Source organism: Caretta caretta, chromosome 4 (genome assembly GCF_965140235.1).
Source record: "Caretta caretta isolate rCarCar2 chromosome 4, rCarCar1.hap1, whole genome shotgun sequence".
NCBI classification, from domain to species: Eukaryota; Metazoa; Chordata; order Testudines; family Cheloniidae; genus Caretta; species Caretta caretta.
In genome coordinates, this window is record NC_134209.1 from 146,366,820 (window position 1) to 146,386,257 (window position 19,438).

Consider the following 19,438-nt stretch of genomic DNA (forward strand, 5'->3'; position numbering starts at 1 on the left):
CTTCACAGGAGCATTGCAGGAATGACTGGGACTAAGACAGGCGTTATAGCAAAGCCCGTCTACAGTCTACTGTGTGCCAGGTGAAGAGCGGTGATAGCCTATGTCATGTCAGGGAGATCCTGCTCTGTGCCAACAGCAACTGGACGGATGCAGCATCTGCACAGTCCTTGGGACACATCCTTTGCTCTCCCTGAAGACAGTGGAGCTGCACCAGTTTGCACCAGGGGAAGATCTGCCCTGTGGAGAGTCTAAAGAAATAATCTTACCCAGTAACTTAATTTTGTGCCAGGGTTTTATTTTAAAGCACTTCAAGAAACAAGCAGAAATTGGCAATGTTTTAAATCAGCCTGTATCACAAGGGATCTTGCAATGAGCTCAAAGCTCTGCTTCACGGCAGCTACAATGGGGCTGGGGCACTGGCCCATGGTCTCAGTGCTGCTAAAGAGTGGTAAACCAATTGCCAGCACGCATCCACCCCTATTCTGATCGGAGTTTGGTGCACTGGTCAATAAGGAGCAGCCCCAATGAAGCCACCCGAGTGAGATTAGAATTGAGCCCTAGGGGGTGGTTATGTATTGAGTGCGGTCGATGGGCCCGATTCCCATCTCATTTACACCAGTGTAAATCCAAAGCAACGCCATGAAGTCTGTGGAGTTACACAGGGGGGATCAATTCACCCTTTTAAAAAATTTAATATAACACACAAAGGCCTGCCCAGTCACAGATCCCTATCCGGCAGCGAGGGAAGGAGAGAAAGATCCAGTCAACAGCCATTATCCCCGCTTGACTTTTAGAGTTTAGGGTTAGGGTAGATTGCTTAGTAACTCCTGCTGTCCCTGAAACCAAGGGAGGAAAAGGGCCAAAAATGGCGTCTGACCCCTCCCCCATTCAGATACTTAGCCCTAAGTGTTATCTGGTGACGCAGGGTGGATCAGATCCCTGCTCTGTTCCCTCCATGCCCAATCTGTCGGGACCCTGTGGAAGAAGTGGGATCATTTCCACCCACTCAGAAAGCAGGAAGCTGCAGCCATCGGGAAGCTGAGTTTCTCGTGCCTCGCTCCCACATATTGGGAGCGAGGCAACAGCCATATTGGGTCAGACCAATGGTCCATCTAGCCCAGTATCCTGTCTTCTGACAGTGGCTAATGCCAGGTGCCCCAGAGGGAATGAAGAGAACAGGTAATCAACAAGTGATCCTTCCCCTGTTGCCCATTCCCAGCTTCTCACAAACGGAGGCTAGGGACACCATCCCTGCTCATACTGGCTAATAACCATTGATGGACCTATCCTCCTTGAATTTATCTAGTTCTTTTTTGAACCCTTGGGCCTTCACAACATCCTCTGGCAAAGAGTTCCACAGGTTGACTGTGTGTTGTGTGAAGAAATACTTCCTTTGTTTGTTTTAAACCTGCTGCTTATTAATTTCATTTGACAGGTTTCAGAGTAGCAGCTGTGTTAGTCTGTATCCGCAAAAAGAAAAGGAGGACTTGTGGCACCTCACTCATGAAAGCTTATGCTCAAATAAATTTGTTAGTCTCTAAGGTGCCACAAGTCCTCCTTTTAATTTCATTTGGTGACCCTTTGTTCTTGTGTTATGAGAAGGAGTAAATAACACATCCTTATTGACTTTCTCCACACCTGTCATGATTTTCAAAACTTAAAAATCACGCATTAGGCCCCTTCCAAATTGTAAGATTGGCTTCGAACTAACAACTTGGTGGTGTTTGTATTTGCTTGCTGGTGTCTGAGCTTTTAAGTTTCATGTTTTCTGACTTTTCCCCACAACCACAGGACCTGGAAACCTTTTTTTTTTTTTTTTTTAATTGCAAGCTGAGATTCTTTCCAATTTACGTGATCCTTCGGCCCAGCAGAAAGATAAGAGATTTGCTGTCAAACCATGAGATGGCAACCCTTGGCACTTTAATCTAAAGTGTGACTAATGGAGACATTATTTCCTTGTGTGGTAGAAATGAGAAAGTGAAACAAAAAAATAAAAACAACACGGCAAGTGATCTCCAGTGAGGACAGACTTGCTTTTTTCCATAGCCAGAGAGATAGGACTTCCCTCACGGGTCACCAGCATGCATGAGCAGAGCAGTAAAGGGACTGCAGAGAAGTGGTGTTGGAGAACGAGAAGATGGGAAAGGGGGTAGGTGTGGGGCTGAAAGGCTGCTAATGATTGTGACTGAGCATCTGGCAGGATCTAGTCCAGTTGCGTTTATTTTAAAACAAACATTCCAGTTTGCCCTTCAGAGCCACCATGTCCACTGGGGGTGAGGCTTTGATTGTAATCTGGGAGCAACAGCTTTGGCAAGATAGTGCTGAAAGCACCCCTCCCAGCAACACGAATCAATTCAAAAACGTTTCTTTTGGCTGGGTCTGCAGCCCCGAAGTGCTGGCCACAGCTGATTAGAAACCAGCAACACAAGACAGAGTCAGCACAGCTCACTTTGAGTCTGAACCCCACATCTCCCGAACGTTCTCCTCCTCCGTCACAACTTGAAACAACTTCAGCCAAGCGACCCAAAACTGGCCGAGGAATGAAAGCGTGCTAACGAACGGAGTCCCAGGGCCCAGTCAGTTCTCTCCTACCTGCGGGGAGAAAAATACACACACACACACACACACACCCGTGCTTTTCAGGTTTGGAATCTCTCTCTTACAGACTGGTGCTGCTGCTTTCCACTTGGAGATGCCAAGGGATCATTTTGCGAAGAAAATAGTCTTTAATCTGCACGGTTCCCTCCTGGATGGTTCTTAAATAACAACTAGGGTGTGTCTCACACTGCACACTTGGGCTCAAGGGACTCGGGTTACAGGGCTGTGGTGTACACATGAAAGGGGAGGGTCCTAGAGCCTGTGCTCCAGACTGAATCTGAACGTGTACACCACAATTAAACAGCCCCTAGCCTGAGCCTGAGTCAGCTGACATGGGTCAGCTGCGGGTGTTTCACTGCAGCATAGACATACATCTAGAGCCTTTGTCCAGGAGACTCTGGACATGCTAAGCCTCCATTTTGGCCAGATCCACCCTAGAGAAGTGAACGAGCTGTAACTGAACCCATTTAAGAACGAACGGCTCAGTGAACCCCCACTAGCCATGCTGAACCGCCCCCAAACCATTTTAACTGCAGTGCCCTCTGGGTACCTATCCCATAACGCCCGCCTCGGCTCCCAGCAGAAGCGTATTCTGGGAGATGGTGCCAGGCCAGTAACAGGAAGACTAGCTGTACTGTTTCAGCTTGTTAGCATCCACACTGGGACTAAACTGGTTCAGAATGAACTGGTGAAGCTTTAACCAGGTATTAAACCCGTTGGAAGGCTGGCTGTGCTACCCAACTGTTAGACCTCTTGGGGCATTTTAGTGCATAGGCACAAAGCATTCTACAAGCCTTCCAGGTTGTTTATTGTCCCTAGTGTAGACAAGGAATTTGCTGGCTGGCAAATGACAAAGTAGTAATGAAACAACCTTCAATTTACTCAGCATGGGAAAAAAACACGGCCATGTACATGAGCAAAAAATAGCTGTCATTAATACAATTAAAAAGGTGATTTTATACTACCCTGTGTGTCCTGTCCATTACCGGAGAACAGTGATCAGCCAGGTAGGTTAGAAGGTTAAAGGTTCTATCGTGGCAGAAAGAGCCAGAGACGCATGGAACAGGGGTTGGGAGGTATCATTTCCCAGCAGCAATGGCTTGATTTTCAGAGACATTGATCACCGGCTTCCCTCTCTACAGCTCACTTCATCGGATGCATGTAGTGGAAAAGACAGTGGGGAGATTTATATACATAGAGAACATGAAACAAACAAACCATACACACTGTACTGAGAGTGATCAGGTAAGGTGAGTTCCTGCTGCCTTGAAGAACTTACAATCCAACCGAAGATAAAGTGGGGTGTAAGATGATCAGAGGGAATGAAGGAGGGTAACAGAGATAGGAGACACATGCTTACTTGTCATCAAGTTAAAGAAGTATGGGCTGGATGAATGCACTATAAGGTGGGTAGAAAGTTGGCTAGATTGTCGGGCTCAACGGGTAGTGATCAATGGCTCCATGTCTAGTTGGCAGCCGGTGTCAAGTGGAGTGCTCCAGGGGTCGGTCCTGGGGCCGGTTTTGTTCAATATCTTCATAAATGATCTGGAGGATGGTGTGGATTGCACTCTCAGCAAATTTGCGGATGATACTAAACTGGGAGGAGTGGTAGATACGCTGGAGGGCAGGGATAGGATACAGAGGGACCTAGACAAATTGGAGGATTGGGCCAAAAGAAATCTGATGAGGTTCAATAAGGATAAGTGCAGGGTCCTGCACTTAGGACGGAAGAACCCAATGCATTGCTACAGACTAGGGACCGAATGGCTAGGCAGCAGTTCTGCGGAAAAGGACCTAGGGGTGACAGTGGACGAGAAGCTGGATATGAGTCAGCAGTGTGCCCTTGTTGCCAAGAAGGCCAATGGCATTTTGGGATGTATAAGTAGGGGCATTGTCAGCGGATCGAGGGACGTGATCGTCCCCCTCTATTCGACATTGGTGAGGCCTCATCTGGAGTACTGTGTCCAGTTTTGGGTCCCACACTACAAGAAGGATGTGGATAAATTGGAGACAGTCCAGCGAAGGGCAACAAAAATGATTAGGGGTCTGGAACACATGACTTATGAGGAGAGGCTGAGGGAACTGGGATTGTTTAGCCTGCAGAAGAGAAGAATGAGGGGGGATTTGATAGCTGCTTTCAACTACCTGAGAGGTGGTTCCAGAGAGGATGGTTCTAGACTATTCTCAGTGGTAGAAGAGGACAGGACAAGGAGTAATGGTCTCAAGTTGCAGTGGGGGAGGTTTAGGTTGGATATTAGGAAAAACTTTTTCACTATGAGGGTGGTGAAACACTGGAATGCGTTACCTAGGGAGGTGGTAGAATCTCCTTCCTTAGAAGTTTTTAAGGTCAGGCTTGACAAAGCCCTGTCTGGGATGATTTAGTTGGGGATTGGTCCTGCTTTGAGCAGGGGGTTGGACTAGATGACCCCCTGAGGTCCCTTCCAACCCTGATATTCTATGATTCTATGAAAGACTAGCGAGGGACAAAGACTAGCAAGCCCTAAAAGTATCGGGCGTGGTTTGCAAAAGTGAAGTCCCACTGGAGTCAGTGAGAGCACAGTTAAGCCAATGGGGCGAGCTTTTGGAAAGCCCACAGTGACTACACAAGGAACGCATGCTACCCTTGATCTCTGTGTAAGCCCCATCCTGCTATCAGCAGGAGCTCTGCAGTGGATCAAGGGGATTATCTGGTCCTACATCTTCTCTTGAGTAACACCCTGCTTTAGGACGCCGTGGGATTAGTTGCGGAGTAAAATGCTGCACAATGCTCTTAGGACTGTCAGAATCTGGCGCTTTGTAAACCTGGCCCACAGCCCATAATAAAAAATGTAAGATAGATCTTGCAGAAGCTTCCAGGTACAGTCTGATTCCTCCAGGACTTAGTTTCTAAAGAGGCTAATCTTCATAGATGCATTACTATTTATTATTATTAGTGTTATCGTAGTGGCTGGGAGCTCTAGTCATGGCCCAGGGCCCCACTGTGTGAGGTGCTGTACAAACACAGAACAAAAAAACGGATGGCCCCTGCCCAAAAGAGCTTCTGATCTAAGTAGAAGACAAGAGATGGGTACAGACAGATGGGGGCAATTACAAGGAAACAATGAGACAGTTCCGGTCACCGTGACGGGCAGTGCTCTCTGCACACCAGCAGCCTAACCGTTGTCAAGTTTCTTGAAGGCACCACAGGAAAGGAAGTTTTAAGGAGGGATCTGAAGGAAAACAGTGAAGTGACCTTGTGGATGTTTACAGGGAGCGCCTAGAGTTTAAGGTCAGAAGGGACCATTAGATCATCTTTCTAGTCTGACCTCCTGTAGATCACTGGACATTAAATTTCCCTTAGTTAGCCCAGTCCAGAGCCCTTCCTTTCTCCTTCATGAGGGTTGCCAATATCTCCTGGTTCTGTTGGCAAAGAGGGTGGGGTCTTGGCCTTTCTTTTCAAGAAGATCATCACTCTTCAAGCTGGTTTTGTGAAATATATGGCAATGGAGGGGGAGGGGCCAGAATCTCAGTGTACCCGTCTGCTATTCTGTGTTCGTACAATGGGTCGCCCCGGAGCACCCACAGGGGAAAAATGGTGGGTGCTGAGCACCCACCGGCAGCCCCCCCATCAGCTCCCAGTGCCTCCTGCCCACTGGAGCGCCTGACAAATCGGCCCTTCCCCATCTCTCCTGCCCACCTCGATCAGCTGTTTCGCAGCATTCAGGAGGCTCTCGGGGCGGAGGGGGTGGAACTGGGCAGGAAGGGGCGTGGTGGGGTGGAATGGGGGCGGGAAGAGGCAGGGTCAGGTGGAGCAGGGGTGGGGCCTTGGGGGAAAGGGTGGAGTGGGGGCAGGGCCTGGGGCAGAGCCAGGGGTCAAGCACCCCCTGGCACTTTAGAAAGTTGGCACCTGTAGACTCAGGGACCCTTGGTGCCAACTGGTACAGAGCACGGGGGGTACATAGGGTTTTACAGGGAACCCCTAGGTCAGATGTCTGCATAACAAGTCATCAAAGGGTAGATGTGAGGTCTCTGCTGAGAGCCAGTAGCCCACTGGCCAGCATAACCATTGTGACATGTACATATGGGTACCATATAAAGAGTTCTGTAACTAGACTGAAAAAATAGGTTCTTAAGGTCTTGGAGTTAAGAGCTTGTCTACACTTAAAATGCTACGGTGGCACAGCTATGTTGTTTGTCCTTCGGGTTCAAAGATGGCCAGCACAACACCGGTTGGTTTGGTTTCTGTGAACACGTGAGTGGCTGACCAGGCCAGTGTGAACTATGGTGCTTCAGTGTAAACACTACCTATGCCTATGGGAGGGGTTCTTCCATCAGTGTAGCTAATCCACCTCCCCGAAAGATGGTAGCTAGGGTGATGGATGAATTCTTCTGTGGACCTAGCACTGTCTACATGGGGACTTAGGTCGACTTAACTATGCCACAACTCAGGGATGTGGATTTTTACACCCCTGAGCAGCGTAGTTATGCCAACCTAGTTTTCTAGTGTAGACCGAGCGTAGGGCAGGTCAGCTGAAGGTGACATACCTTGGAGACGTTCCTTTCAGGTGAAGGTAACTGATACCTGGCTCCCACTCCGGCTATTTGAATATTGCAAGCTTATTTGCATACTGAGCCAGGTGCGAACAGAGAGTGGGAAGAGAGGGGCAGGGTGGACCAATGGGAAGACAGAGTTAAGAGACTTGAGTTCCCTTCTGAGCTCTGCCACAAAATCCCTGTGTGACCTTAGGCAAGTCCCTTGACCTGCTTGTGCCTCAGTTTCCCCCATCTGAGAAACACGGATACTGCTTGGTGCTGACCTTGGTACAGCCCTTTGAGAGTTCCAGAGGAAAAGCACCACGTAAGTACTAAGCAGTACTGAATCCTTGGGGGCTTGAAGAGTTACCATGGAATGTTCTTGGCACAAGTCAGACCCATGTAAATGGAATAAAAGTTCCAGTGCTGAGGGACAGGTTAGAGAAGACTAAAGGCCAGATTCTCCGTTATGATCCAGCCCCTTTGTACCCAGCAGGTACCACAAGGGAGCTGGGCTGTGGCTGCAGACAGCCAGCAGAGATTTCCCCTAGCAAAGGGAGACTCTCTGCCAAGGGCATCGGAATGGGGGGGAGTCCGGGGGCCAAGGCCTAATCACTTTTTACCACCAATAAGGGCGAGTGACCGGGGGGGGCGGGGGAGGGAAGCAGGCAGAGAGGAGCAAGAAGGGGGCAAGATCTTGGGGAAGAGGTGGTATGGGGCGGGGCCTCAAGGGAAGAGGGGGCGGGGCCACAGTTCAGGCACCAGTGGACCCCCCCACACACACTTTTAGGGAGCTTCCACCACGCCTGCTCTCTGCTGGTATGAAGCTGGCAGAGCTGACCACCCTCACCCCGCAGCATAGGACGTGCAGCTCCTCCACTGGAATAGCATCCATAAGGCCCCTTGCCCAGTGGTGTAAGTAGGGCAGCCCCTCGCTGCTCTAACTTACACCCAGGCGATGCCGTGAGCAGGTAGCTGTAACTACTACCCCTGCTCCTGGGGGCCACCCAGAGACGCAGGGGAGATTCTAGCTCAAAGCCTCCAACACACAGGGAGTGAGAGGGGGCAGCCAACTGGCCATATTACCAGCGAGCCACGTACCACCCTAGATCCCTCTATGCTTTAGTCTGCGGAAGAGAAGAATGAGGGGGGATTTGATAGCTGCTTTCAACTACCTGAATGGGGGTTCCAAAGAGGACGGATCTAGACTGTTCTGAGTGGTAGCAGATGACAGAACAAGGAGCAATGGTCTCAAGTTGCAGAGGGGGAGGTTTAGGTTGGATATTAGGAAAAACTTTTTCACTAGGAGGGTGGTGAAGCACTAGAATGTGTTACCTAGGGAGGCGGTGGAATCTTCTTCCTTAGAGGTTTTTAAGATCAGGCTAGACAAAGCCCTGTCTGGGATGATTTAGTTGGGGACTGGTCCTGCTTTGAGCAGGGGGTTGGACTAGATGACCTCCTGAGGTCCCTGCTAACCCTGATATTCTATGATTCTATGCTCAGCTTCTATCGGTATCATTGAGGCAACACCATTTGGTGGACTCCGCTTCCCAGCTATGGGCTAAGAGAGACTTATGAGCTCTTCCCCAAAGAAGTGCCAGGTAGCGAGCTGATGCTACAAGCTTGGGCACAGTGAGCAAAGAGAGACCATGAACATGACAGGATCCTTTACATCCAGAGCCCTCAGCAGTGGAATTCCCTCTCCCTTGTTTTATGCAGAAGCACATTAGTGGCACATGTCAGGGCTACGTTCAAGGTTTGATTTCTTGGTTCCAGAACTGCAGCGTTTGTATCTGGATTTGGATCCAATTTTTCCTGAAGTTCAGGGGAGTCTGGAACTGTGATTTTGATGTGGACACCTCCCTGCGTTCAAATGACGTAATCCTGTAAGGTGCTGAGCACCTTCCACTCCACAACGAGAATTGAAGGGGTCAGTACCTTCCAGGATTGGGCCCTATGTTTGCATGGAGATTTCCACCCTCTTAGGGATTTACTCAGGCACGTTGCCCAGTTATGGTTAATTAACAGGCCTGATTCTGCCCTCAGTTAGAGAAGTGTGACTCACTGGATGTCCACGCAAGTCACACCCAGGAGCTATGGGCTGCCCAGCACCTTAGTGTTGTTTTGTTAAGGCACCGAGTGGCCTGGAAGGGCTTTGTTCTACAATCACACATGTTTCAGAGTAGCAGCCGTGTTAGTTTGTATTCGCAAAAAGAAAAGGAGTACTTGTGGCACCTTAGAGACTAACCAATTTATTTGAGCATGGTTTCTGCATTGCCCCAGGCTCTGGGTGTCCCTAAACCTCTGACTGCCAGAAGCTGGGACTGGACGGCAGGGGATGGATCACCTGATAATTGTCCCATTCTCTTCGTTTTCCCTGAAGCATCTGGCACTGGGCCAGACAGACCACTGACCCAGTATAGCTGTTCTTACATTCTAAATCAGTGGCTCTCAACATTTCCAGACTACTGTACCCCTTTCAGGAGTCTGATTTGTCTTGCGTACCCACAAATTTCACCTCACTGAAAAACTACTTGCTCACAAAATCAGACATAAAAATACAAAAGTGTCGCAGCACACTAGTACTGAAAAATTTCTGACTTTTTACCATATAACTATAAAATAAATCAATTGGAATATTAATATTGCATGCTCATTTCAGTGTATAGTATATAGAGCAGTATAAACAAGTAATTATATGACATTTTAGTTTGTACTGACTCACTAGTGCTTTTATGTAGTCTGTTGTAAACGTAGGCAAATATCTAGATGAGCTGATGTACCACTTGGAAGACCTCTGCGTACCCCCAGGGGTACGCGTACCCCTGGTTGAGAACCCTGTTATAAATGATCCCTTTGGAATGCAGTGAGGAGTCTATTAAATGAGCGAGTTGTGAAAAGCATTGGTAGTGCACAGGCCAGATGCTCAGTGGATGTGAATTGGTGTAGCTCCACTGAGGATCAGAGCCACCAGTCTCATCTCCTGTTCCACAGTGGGACGTGCACCCAGAGCCAGCTGGCTGATGTCCCTGGCGCCAGCAAGCTAAGGTGACCACCTCTCACTCCAGCCTCCCCAACAGTCTCACGGGTAGAGAAAGAAAAAAATTCAAGGTGTGTTTACAAACCATGCCCTTTTTCAGATCAAGCCGCCGCCACCTCCACCTCCCTCGCCAAGGTTTTAACCACTCAGTATTGTGAATCCAGCCTCGGCTTATAATTAACTGGGCATGAGGAATTTCAAGGGCAGTGATACAGCTCCAACCTACAGCCCCGCAACACACCACTACCAATGGAAATATTCTCGTTATTCATTTCCCTCCCACCCCGCCCTGGCTGGGAGCGGCCTGGCTGGAGAATAAGCCAGTTCCTACGTTGCTTAGAAATCCTGCTGCCATAAATATTAGACCTTATGGTTTGTATTGGGGTTGCCTGAATAATTTGCATTTCTACTGTCAGTAAGAATGGCACAAACACTGCAAATAAAAGGCATGACACAGGGACGTGACTATTATCTAAGCCTCATACAACACCTTTCAAGCTGAAGGCTCCCAAAGGACTTTACAAAGCATAGGGTACATTCTCAGTTACAAACTTGCAACTCCTTTGCTCCCTACATGCAGCAGTGTCATATCAGACAGCTGTGTGCTCCACATACTCAAAACTTCACTGCAACAGCTCCAAAGTCAGACCCTACTATTCCACCACCCCAGTCCCCTACCACTTATGATAAGCTCCACAAGCTGCATGGGCCCTATGGTACACAGTAGAGCAGTTTTGATGCTCTCCAGTAGAGGGCAGTGGTGCACCCCCACAATACCCAGTTCAGCGCGGTATAAATACATACACACAACCCTACACTCATGTCTCAAAAAGCAGCCACCCCTGGAGTGAAAGGTGGCTGCTGTTTAGAATCATAGAACTGGAAGGGACCTCAAGAGGTTATCTAGTCCAGTCCCCTGCACTCATGGCAGGACTAAGGATTATCTAGACCAGTGCTACTCAAAGTGGTGGTCCGCGGACCGGTGCTGGTCCACGAGCCATCGGCTGCCGGTCTGCGCGCACACTGGAAAAAAAAATTGCCAGTCCCCCGCATCAGATAGCTTGAGAAGCACTGATCTAGACCATCCCTGACAGGTGTTTGTCCCACCTGCTCTTAAAAATCTCCAATGATGAGATTCCACAACCTCCCTAGGCAAGTTATTCCAGTGCTTAACCACTCTGACAGTTAAGAAGTTTTTCCTAATGTCCAACCTAAACCTCCCTTGCTGCAAATTAAGCCTATTGCTTCTTATCCTATCCTCAACGGTTAAGGAGAACAATTTTTCTCCCTCCTCCTTGTAAGAACCTTTTATGTACTTGAAAACTGTTACCATGTCCCCTCTCAGTCTTCTCTTTTCCAGACTAAACAAACCCAGATTTTTCAATCTTCCCTCACAGGTCATGTTTTCTAGACCTTTAATCATTAGGCAGGAAATGAAAACAATACCATACCCAATCTTTCCAACTCCTTCACCACACAAATGGTCAGAACAGCCGTAAACCTGGGGTATGTATTTCCTCTCTGTCCATCACAGTGTGGCAAGGCTGCTCCTGGTTAACATAATCCACTGAGTTGACGGATAGATGCTCTTCCCTTGTGCACACAGGACGGCAAGGCATTGCACTCCTTGTCCTGGCTGGCTGCTCTCTGCTGTTTCCACTCTTCCTGGGAAGCGTGCTCTCTAACAAAGGAGTGCCATAGTGACACCTTACCCAGAGCTTCCTTTAAGAGACTAAAGCAGAAAATGTTTTCAGCAGAAGTAAGCTAGCTGCACGTGTACCTCCACGATCAAGAGGTTTTTCCTTCCATGCTCTCCCAACCCCTGCCCTCGGTGCCTGAGGGGACTCGACAAAACTACATGTTGTAAACAACAAATCACCTGTTACCTTAGCACAGGCACAGAGCTGAACCTCTGCCCCCTCTGATTGGCTAATACCAGGGAACGGCTCCCGCCAAGCACTTAAATTTCATTAACTCTTTCCTTGCAAGATGCAAGCTTTGGAAAAAAAAAATATCAGTGTGGAATTACGCCATGCCCCACTCAGGAGTTAATGCCAAGATTTTACAGAGTGATTCCGAGTGCCTATTTCTGGGGGGACTCAACCTGAGACCCCTTACAGGGGCTTGATTTTACGTGCTCACACACAGCCCCTGAAAATCAGGCAACCTAAACTCACTCCACGTTCGGAAAACCGGCCCCAAACCCACATAATCTATCGCCCACATATGAGCCACTCCCCTTCTCCCCCTCCCCCTCTCAATGTTACCATATACTCCAGCTGGTCCAATAAAAGATGTCTCTCTAACATCCTGGGACCAACAGGGCTACAACACTGCATATATACTCCAGTGGCAGACCCACCAGAAAGGAAGAAAGATGGCTGAAATAATTTTGGTCACTCATTAATGGATAGTGTAAAAGTACCATTACTTAATTTGGCAGAAAATTTTCAGTTATGCTTAAAAAGATAATTAACTGAGGTACTTAAAAATCATCAGACGAGCTTTCTAATCTTAATGGGCCCCAATTTTCAAACTCGAGCACCTACTAAAGTTTGCAGGCACCTTCTGTAAATTCTGATTTTGAGGCAGCCTAAAGATACATAACTTTAAAACTGCCTAATTTTATCTTCTATGTGACTTCATTAAAGAAAAAAAAGTCTCATTACAATCTACAAATTAAACCCCAGTCTGACATTTGAGGAATAATATATTTTCGTCATACTCAAATAACTGAAAACAGCTCCGTCGATTTAGCTCACACTTATTACCTAGAAAAAATCCCACCCTTTGGGCATTGACTAAGTGTAGAACAATTCAACCCAAAAAGGAATTTTGAGAAAGTTATGAACAACTGGGGGAGGGGGAAAAAAGAGTTCAAATAAAAATGGGAACTTATCCTCATTTATATTGACCACTTGCTATATTGACCATTTGCTCAGTTTATGGGCAAATGTAGGGCTAGTGATAGCTCTTCCTTTAGGCATGCATAGAGAATGTGCAAACGGGTGACAACTTTCAAAGTGCTGGGATTTCCTTCACCAATCACAAGGAGGTTTGTTTTAGCTGGAAGTGACTGGGCAACCCTTTAAGCAAAATAACAAAAACAAAAACAACACACACACACACAGACACACAACCCCCAAACAAACAAATTCCCTCCTTCAAACTGGCCATCTTTGATTGCAACTGGCTAAGAAAGTTTAAAACACAGATGGTCAAAGATGGAGAGAGAAGAGAGAGACCATCTCTGAAAGAACACAAAATAGATGGAAAACAGCAGCTTCACTGTATGACCATTTGCAATGACAGAAACACTGATCATAGAATCATAGAAATGTAGGGCTCGAAGGGACCCCACGAAGTCATAACGTCCAGCCCCCTGTGCTGAGGCAGGACCAAATAAACCTAGACCGTCCCTGACCGGTATTTGTCTAACCTGTTCTTAAAAACCTCCAGTGACGGGGATTCCACAACCTCCCTTGGAAGCCTATTACAGAGCTTAACATCCCTTAAAGTTAGATTGTTTCCTAATATCTAACCGAAATCTCTTCTGCAGGTTAAGATGATTACTTCTTACCCTACCTTCAATGAACACAGACAACAATTCATAGCCGTCCTCTTTATAACAAGCTTATCAAGTCCCCCCTCAGTCTTCTTTTCTCAAGACTAAATATGCCCAGCATGTTTTTTTTAACCTTTCCTCATAGGTGACGTTTTCTAAACCTTTTATCATTTTTGTTGCTCTCCTCTGGACTCTCTCCAATTTCTCGACATCTTTCCTAAAGCCTGGGGCCAAGAACTGGACACAGTACTCCATCTGAGGCCTCACCAGTTCCAAGGAGAGCGGGACAATTACCCTCTGTGTTTGTCACATGACATTCCTGTTAATATACATCACATTGTTGACTCGTATTCAATTTGTGGTCCACAATAACCCCCAGGTCCTTTTTGGCAGCGCTACTGCCTACCTCGTTATTCCCATTGTGCATTTGCATTTTTTTTTAAGTGTAGTGCATTGCATTTGTCATTACTGAATTAAATCTTGTTGATTTCAGACCAAAATGTCTCCAATTTGTCAAGGTCATTTTGAACTCTAATCCTGTCCTCCAAAGTGCTAGCAATCCCTCCCAACTTGTGGGGAGCCACAAATTTTATAAAGTGCACTCTTCACTCCATTATCCAAGTCATTAATGAAAATATTGACTAGTATTGGACCCAGGACAGACCCCTGTGGGGCCCCACTACATAGGTCTTCCCAGTTTGACAGCAAACCATTGATAACTACTCTGAGTATGATTTTTCAACCAGTTGCGCACCCACCTTACAGTAATTTCATCAAGACCACATTTCCCTAGCTTGCTTATGAGCAATTCATATGGGACTGTGCCAAAAGCTTTATTAAAATCAAAATATAGCACATCTATAGCTTCCTCCTCATCCACTAGGTCAGCAACTAGGTTAGTGTGGCATGATTTGTTCTTGACAAATCCATCTTTACTATTATTTATAACCCTATTATCATCTAGGTGCTTACAAACAGATTGATTAATTTGTTCCAGTATCTTTTCAGGTACAAAAGATCATCTGACCATAGGTGCTGGAACTAAGGGTGCTGCTGTGCCCCCCAGCTTGAAGTGGTTTCCATTATATACAGGATTTACAGTTTGGTTCAATGGCTCTCAGCACCCACACTATACAAATTGTTCCAGCATCCTGCATCTGACTGTGCTATAATTCCTCAGGTCCTCTTTTTATCTGCTTTTTAAAGATAGACAAACATAGTACCTTTCTCCAGTCATCTGGGACCTCCTCCATGAGTCTCGCCGATAATAGCTAATGGTTCCGAGATTGTTTCTGCTACTTCTTTAAGTACCTCAGGGTGCATTTCATCAAGCCCTGCCAATTTGAGTACATCTAACTTATCTAAATATTCTTTCACCTGTTCTTTCCCAATTTCAGCTTGAGTTCCTTCCTCTCATTATTAATATTAATTGTGTTAAGTATCCGGTCACAATTTACCTTTTTAGTGAACACAGAGGCAAAACAGGCATGAAGCACCTCAGCCTTCTTGATGTCGTCCATTATTAGTGGTCCTTCCCTGCTAAATAATGGACCTACACTTTCCTTTGTCTTTCTCTTGCTCCTAATGTATTTATAAAACCTCTTTTTATTATCTTTTATGTCCCATGCTAAATGTAACTTATTTTGTGCCCTAGCCTTTCTGATGCTATTCCTACATGCTTGTGCTGTTCTTTTGTACTCATCCTTCACAATTTCTCCATTCTTCCACTTTCTGTAGGATTCCTTTTTGATTTTCACGTCATTAACAAGCTCCTAATGGAGCCATAGTGGCCTCTTCCTATTCTTCCTATCTTTCCTTCACATCAGGCTAGTTTGCTGTTGCGCCTTTAATATTATCTCTGAGAAGCTGCCAGCTCTCTTTTTTTCCTTAGATTTTCTTCCTATGGGATCTTACCTACCACTCCTCAGAGTTTGATAAAGGCTGCTTTTCTGAAGTCCATTGTCCTTATTCTGCTGCTCTTACCCCCTTTCCTTGGAATCATGAAATCTGTATTTCATGATCTACTTTTGCCTTCAACCTTTAGATTCACACCTAATTCCTCCCTGTTGGTCAGAATCAAGTCTAACATGGCTGCCCCCTGGTTACTTGCGCCACGCTCTGAAACAAAAAGTTGTCCCCAACGCATTCCAAGAACTTACTGGACATTGTGTGTTTTGCCATGTTGCTTTTCCAGCAGGTGTCCAGGGCGTTGAAGTCCCCATTACTACCTGGTCTTGTGTTTGGGCTATTCCTGTTCTTTGGTCTAGTAATGTCCCAGTCACCTTCTTTTCAATGGCTCTGATAGCTCAACGACACACAGGCATCCCCACATTCCTGCTGTGTGTAGCGTGTGCGTAGGTGTGAATATCTCCCCTCATTCTGCTGCACAGGCCCTCGCAGGACCTATAAAGCCCTACAACAAATTCATACAGAAATCGCGACCTAAAGGGCTGACGGAAGGCCCATTATTTATTGCCACGTGTTACTGACCTATAACCTGCAAGTGCTGGAGTGAAGCTGTTTACAAACTACCCTGCTAAAGCTGATAGCAACAGCAGCAACTCTCCTGGGAGACAGCAAATGGGCCACTTTTACTTCTCTATATTTATTTGTAGAGGTGAATCCAGGGTCAAGTTTGGGCCCAATTTATCTTCCTGAATAAAACACGACCTGATAAAATAGTCACTCTCTGCAAGAGATGTGCCAAAGAGCGGCACCTAGCATAATGGCAAGTTCTGGCCTCACTCATGGATGCCGGAGATGTCACAAAGGCTGTGTCATGGCATACTGACAACACCAAGAAGTCACAATGCAAAAGTGGCTGAAGTGGAGTCATCAGTCCCTTTCCTCAAAGCTAAAGCCAGTCCAGAATTCAAGGAGACACTAGACAGCAGCAAGTATCCCAGTGACGGTCTGGGAGCAAGTGAGCCAGAAAGGACCAAAGGGTTTATGTCCGGTCGCTTCAATAAAGAATCTTTTATATTCATTTCAACTGAGTCCTGCCTCTTTTCTAACCTGCACCAAAGATTAGTGATGTGCTGGCTTCGTCCAGCAGGATAGACATGTGGCAACTCTGTGTATGAACTCAAAGCTACTTCGTACACACGATAACCTGAATACAGTGAGTGTCTGCTATGTTGCAACCTCTTTAAGATGCATTTCTACCAAAGGTGCACTATGCACTTTCATGCATCTCTTGGCAGTTTTCTTCATTTTTTTTTGACTAAGTAGTAAACCCCTTCATTAGGTTATTTCCCTACCACCTACTTTCCATTACAGCCCCACTGTTTTCAGAGTCATACCGTCAACGTCTCGTCGGATACAACTGCCACCCAAACGTTAGTACACAAAGGTGGAAACTTGCCCTGGATCTATGGTACTCCTGGCAGTAATAATACTCACAGTTTTTGCTTAGAATCATTGAAGATTAGGGTTGGAAGAGACCTCAGGAGGTCATCTAGTCCAACCCCCTGCTCAAAGCGGGACCAATCCCCAACTAAATCATCCCAGCCAGGGCTTCTGCTCTTACAGCAAGTATAAGGCACATTTGTTATTTGTTCAAGATGGGTTTTATGCCTCAAGTTCAACACACCTGCGGCAATGGCACTTGTATCAAAGAGGGGTGTGAACTCCAGTGTCCGAGCCAAATCTCAGTGATGGGAACAACGTTCTGCCAAATCCCTCTGCAACCTCACTTGGGCATGGCACTCTTCTTTCCTCACTCCCTTTCCTAACCTCTTGGGTAATGTTGGTGTTATACTGTTAACTAGATACTGCCCTACCTTCTTCTCTGCTGTGGTAGGTGGCGAGGGGCTGCAAGGGAGTCAGCTACGGCTCCCTGGTTCTCTGGCTGGCTCATTCTCAGCGTAGTTTAAAGCAGCCTGAGGGCTGCTCTAAACTACCCAAGGTCCACCCACCAGCTGAGAACTACTGAAGCACTGTATTTCTCTAGCCTCTAGCAGACCTCCCATGCTGGGCTCAGGGGTTGGCACTGGAGCAGGCTATGTTGGTTCTACACCATTTGTGGACTTCCTACAGTTTTGTGCAACACAAGAGGGCTGGAGAAGACTAGTCAATTTGCCCTGCTGTATTGTGCCCTCCGGTATGGCTGCTTTTCAGTGGTGAGTGAAGGGATTCCTGTGATGGATCAAATAAAGTTGGGAGGTCTTGATTTATGCAGATTAGTTAGAAAAACTGCTCGCTCTCTCAGGTATCTCTAAGGCACCTATTACCATTGTATCTAAGCACTAAACACAGCTAATTAACACTAAGCACATCCCCAGGTGCTCTTATCTCTCGGCCTCTCCTCAGTTCCAGAATGTTATTCTCCCCTCCCCCCTTTGTCTTCTCTCTCTCTCTTCTTGCTCTCCTGTCTGTCCCTCAGGGTCCCCCATCGTGCACTAGCCCCTGGAAGGATTTTGGTACTGGAGGAAGGCTTAGCAAAATGAGATCATGCAATTTCATCACAAGAGAGTCAGGTTTGGGCTCACTGCAATCTCCTTTGGCAAGGCCAGGTACCTCCTGCTGAAAGTGCTATGGTGACTGTACTATCTGACTACCCTCTGGGGACCCCCTGCCTCCTAGGAATATATTAACTAGTCCATTTCTGACTTCGAAGAGGAACAAACCTAGAGAACCAATCCCACACAGGAACACAGCTCATGTAGCATTGTGCTCTCAAATGCATTTCCTATTGGCATGAACATTACAAATCAAGGAAATCACCAGGTAAGGCAACATTAGTAACATTAGCGCTATTGTAATAATAGCAAGTAATGGGGTGTAAGATGCACATTGGTAGTGGGGGTAAGTTTAAGGAAATCTAAGGGAGTCTAAATGAATTTAAGGTGATGCAATATATACCCAAGGGGGCAGAAGAAAGGTGTAAACTACATTAAATTAGGTTCACCTAAAGGATATTGATACACTGAAGAGGGTTCAGGGTTCAGAGAAGAGCCACAAGGATTATTAAACGATTAGAAAACATGCCTTATAGTGACAGACTCAAGGAGATCAATCGATTTACCTTAAAGAGAAGGTTAAGGGGTGATTGATTACAGTCTATAAGTACCTCCATGAGGAACAAATATTTAAAAATGGGCTCTTCAGGCCAGCAGAGAAAGGTAGTACCCAATCCAATGGCTGTGAGTTGGAGCTAGACAAATTCAGACTGGAAATAAGGCGTACATTTTTGACAGTGAGCGTAGTTAACCTTTGGAACAATTTACAAAGGGTTGTGATGGATTCTCCGTCACCAACAATTTTAAAATCAAGACTGGATGTTTTTCTAGAAGATCTGCTCTAGGAATTATTTTGGGGACGTTCTATGGCCTGTTTTACAGAGGAGGTCAGACTAGATGATCACAATGGTCCCTTCTGACCTTGGAATTTATGAATTTAGTCCTTACACTTTAGGAGTACAACATTTTAAAAGAAACGATTATTCCATATATTGCTGGAATATGTGGAAACTCTAAAATCTTGATAACGTGAGCAGAACACTTAGCCTGTGCGCATGCTGTTGCTGTGCGCTGTCAAATAGCTAAAAGAAAAGGAGTACTTGTGGCACCTTAGAGACTAGCCAATTTATTTGCGCATAAGCTTTCGTGAGCTACAGCTCACTTCATTGGATGCATTCCACCTCAGGGGCAGTTGCATTTCAGTGAAAGGTGAAGTAATTGTCCTGTAGGTTCCTTACTTATTCAAACCCATGGGGTATCCTG

The 19,438-nt window shown here is 46.5% G+C and overlaps 1 protein-coding gene across 6 annotated transcripts in view; it reads right to left on the reverse strand.

Annotated features, from left to right (window-relative positions):
- Window positions 1-19,438, reverse strand: part of LZTS3 (leucine zipper tumor suppressor family member 3) — a 141,252-nt gene that overhangs the window by 42,921 nt on the left and 78,893 nt on the right. The window contains exon 1 of one of the 6 annotated variants that reach the window (XM_048846363.2): window positions 11,602-12,003. The exons of 4 other annotated variants lie outside the window; for them this stretch is intronic. The gene's annotated coding sequence lies outside the window, so the exon portion shown is untranslated. Of the gene's footprint in view, window positions 1-11,601; window positions 12,004-19,438 lie in introns of those variants that run through there. One more of the 6 variants, XM_048846361.2, reaches the window with a different exon arrangement.